This window comes from Egretta garzetta, unplaced genomic scaffold (genome assembly GCF_000687185.1).
Source record: "Egretta garzetta isolate BGI_Z169 unplaced genomic scaffold, ASM68718v1 scaffold160, whole genome shotgun sequence".
Classification (NCBI taxonomy): Eukaryota; Metazoa; Chordata; class Aves; order Pelecaniformes; family Ardeidae; genus Egretta; species Egretta garzetta.
In genome coordinates, this window is record NW_009258378.1 from 6,327 (window position 1) to 10,676 (window position 4,350).

The window sequence follows — 4,350 nt, forward strand, 5'->3', positions numbered from 1 at the left end:
TTAACACACTGAGATACACATGGTAGATTTTATAACCCTTACACATGACATCAGAGGGCTTTAGAGAACATGATAAGGAACTCTGGGTTAGAAGAAAACGTAATGATTTTAATCTAAAAAAGCATCTTAATTTCCTCATCACAACAAAAAAATCATAGCCAACACCAAACAAGATTCCTCCTTTCTAAGAGACCAAAATAATCTGCAGAAAATAAAAACTTAAGATTCTAAATAAGAAAATCTGAAATGTTTCACAACTATGTATCACGATCTACAGAAAGCTGTATTCATTTGCAAGGCTGGCACTTACCCAGACTGGCAAAAAAATGTGTTTTAATAGCATTGACCCTGTAAATCCTCTGTGATACAACAGCAACCTTGAAAAATAACGTATAGAATTGGACCTCTGAAGTACTTAGAATTAAAATGAAAATCTGACCTTTAAAATTTTAAGGAAAAGCACCCTTCATCAGAGAGTTTATGTATATTTTGGCCAGAGTTGGAAGGAAAAATAATTTCACTCAAGACCACCTAAATCAAGTAATAATACAAAGAACAGATTTTCAGGAGCATTTCTAAGAATATGAAAAGATATTATAAGTCCTGATAGAAACATAAGTAATAAATCACGCTGAGGTTTTTTTAAGTTTTGATTCGTTTATTATGAAATGAAGAAGGCCCATCTGGATACTTAATGATTTTTGAGTAAGTCATTGAAGGGGATCCTCAGGCAGTACAACTAAACAAATTGCATCTATCGTACAGATGACTGGAAGTTAGCTAAACATGTTCCTTCTGTCAGAAAAGATACTTAAGCAAACACAGCTTCGCAGACAGAAGGAGAAGAGCCTGTTTTTAATCCTTCAGTACCTCCTTCCTTGCATCAACACAACACACTCAGTGCATTTCTCTGGCTGCCTTTTCAGTGCCCACAGCTATTCACCACTATTATACTTTAAGTTGCTGCTTTGGAAAAACAGCAGGAGTTCTGGCAAAAGAGAGCCATTTGCTCAGTAGGAAGCAGCAAGAAGCAGTTGCTAATCCCAACAGGAAGGTGACAGACTCCTTCACTGGCAGAGCTTCAGTGACCCCTAATGGACAACCTCCACCAGTGCGCCTGCCCTTCCAGGAGATCCAAGCCATGCCATACCAACTGGCAGGACTCAAACCAGCTCGTTTCAGCCTAATATGAACTCTGGCACTTCGGCTTTTCCTCATTTAGGGTGAATGTAATTACAGTTCACGTTCAAGACGACTGTACCTACTAGGATGCCACCTTCGTATTCTGACCATTTGAAACCTTCTAGGCCAGAAGGAAGAGAAAGGTGAACAAACCCGGCGCTCAACGCAGCTGTTCTGAAAACTACTTAGGGCAAAGCAAATTCAATTTCCTAAAAACTAGAGCCAACTGGTTTTACATCTTTCAACACGAAATAAAAAATGTTAAGGACTAACATCGCAAATTGACCCATTTAAACAATTTTAAAAGGAAGATCTGCACTCAGCACAACCCAGAGTCTGTATAAATGACAGCAGTAATTTGAAAGACACAGCCCAAGTGTTTCTGCCTCTCCTCCCCAAAGTGAGACTATACCTGCCATTAGCAGGGCAATGAGCCGTTTTCATTACAGGGAAAGGATTCTTTGCTTCAGCAAAACTACTGCCGTTTCCACTGAATGAAAAACTGCCAACAAAAAATGCTGGTGGGTGCAGTTTCTTTTTGTCTTTCACAAACCGCAGAGATGAACTCGTGTGAATGAACTCTCAGCACAGGAAAGAGACCCAGCTGAAAACAGGCTGCACTACCCATTCCCCTTCTCGAAAAGGTTTTTGTTCCGTGTTCTTTCTTTACTAGCTTGGTTGCTCTGTTCCCCTTTTCTTACCTACCTTCCTTCCCTTCCCACCTCAGAAATGTACCCGCTATAAATCTTCCTGTCTCAGCAAGATTTTGACACACAGAAGGGCAAAGGCACTGAACAGAAGGGTCACAGAGCTGATGCTAGCACTGACACCTAGCAGAGCAGCCCCATTTAGACAACCGATAGCACTAGTCTGTAAGACATCTATTGGCTTCCAAGGCTAACTGGATTAACTAGAAATCTTTGCCCAAGTCAGAAAGACCCACCAAATGCCCAATCCTGCTTAAATCTAGTGCTCTAAGTAATGATCAGTTTATGGCATCACTTTCCTGAATAGTAATGATAAAAAGGTAAACCAATTACAGCAAACCCTTGGCTGTCAGAAATTCCTGCCCCTTAAGTGCTGTGATTTAAATAACAGATTAAATGAAATGAGAGAATGCTGAAACCTCCAGAAAGGGCACAAACATGCAGCCCTAAATTTGCTTTAGCAAGTCACCGTATTCTGGCTTTTAACTTCCAGTCCTTTTCCTCACCTTCTCATCCTCCTTCCTCAGAAGTACCAAATGTTGACATGAGTTGTGTATCTCTGCTCTGAAGAAGCAGAACATCCGGTGAAAGGAAGATGTGACTGTCACTATTCCTCTAGCGCACGCAGCACAACAGCGCGTAATTCAAGACGTCCTGGTAAGCCAGAGGTTTTCAGCTTTTTCCCTATCATGACTCATGATTACACAAGAGAAATTCCCGGTCTTCCTAATTCCCTTCTGTTCACCTATGAAGAAATGATCTGTTAACTCGACCCACTGGTTGAATGTCCATTTTAGGCAGATCTAAAACTTTACTGACACAATCGAATATTGTAGCAGTCTCTTGATAGAGATGAACTTTGGGTTTGGTACAAGATGCAGTGCTAACTGGACGTACCACTGAAATTGTGCCATTTCAGGAATTTACTGGATTAAATCATAACCACACTGAAATTGGTGGCAAATCACCATTCAATGGCCATGATCTATCTACCATTATTTCATGAGTCAAGAAACCACCGCCACTTTGGAGCCGATGTTACTATTTCTGACACTCCTGTGATTTCTGCTTGCCATGGATGCTTATCAAAGGACACTCCGGTGTATTTTCTTCAGCATGAAGAAACTGCCAGGGACCAGAGGACCTCACAGCATCTGATGAGTTTAGTGGTAAAGTATGTTGGGCTTGATATTAGGAAGAAACAATCCCCTCATGCACCCTGAAGAGTGGGAATGGGCTACCCTTAACCAGGGCTCCTAAAGAACAGTGATCTGCTAACACAAGTTAGAAGAGACTTACAGCTGCAGCTAGTGCTCATCTTCCCTTTTTCTCATCCTGTGATCTCTCAATGGTTGTGCAGACCATTTAAACAGTCCATCATTAGATATCAGCAAGGGTTGGGCTGACTGCTGAACTTCCATATGAGGCAACAGAGCAGCAAGAATAACTTTTTGTCCCCCCCATCTTTCCACACCACACTGCACATGCCTGTTAGGTGGAACAAGGACATAAATGAACCTTTTTTGACTCATAAAAGCTGCAGAGAGAAAATTAGGAGACAAAACCCTCTTCAGTCTCATAGTATAACGGATGCAAAGCAAACAGATTTCCTGAACTTTTTATGATTTCCAATGAATAGTCAGATACATTCAAGCATTCTTACATAAATATGTCTTTCTTATATGCAATAACTTTTAATTTTTGGTACAAGAGACTGGGATTCCAATCTACCTATATACAAACAGCACAGAATTACAAGAAAGTGTATCTAAGACAAATTTCTTAATTTTTATTAAATTCAAAAACTCCAGGAAAAAAAAATCACAAGTTTCTAAGTACAAATAAAACCAAATCAGCTAAAATAAAATGGTTGTCAAGTTAAAACTCATTTTCCATAATTTTCCCTTCCTTGCTATTGCCCACAGTACCATCAGAACTCCTACAAGTGCTTTAGAAATAGATTTTATCTCACCAATATGATAGTAAACTGTAAGTTTACTATGTAAAAAAGCAAATCGTTTAGGCACAAGGTGGCAGAAGACATAAGCACAAATATCAACCATGCTTCCTTAATTTGTCCGTTCAAATCCAGGTGTGCTAAAGACCTGCATGGTATTGTATTCAGAATGCCAGAGCTTACTCTGTGAAACAAGGGCTCAATTTTTTTTTCTTTTTTTAATGTTAACATTTTGTTGTGTCTTTTTTCCTTCCTGAAAACAGAAAGAAGCTGCTTAAGTCAGTGGTATACCTTACTGGCCAGGGCCAGCGTTCTGGCTACAAGAGTGGCAAAAGTGACAAAATGGGTTCCAGCACCAGAGAATGAGAAGTAGAGAAGCTGTAGTGTGAAAAAAGACTGGTTCATGCTTGTGTTGCCAGTGTAATTAATAGTTTGGCAACCACCTGCTAAGATAGCATGACAAGCAGTCACATACTATTTGAAGAAATCAGCTGGGCTGGGTCA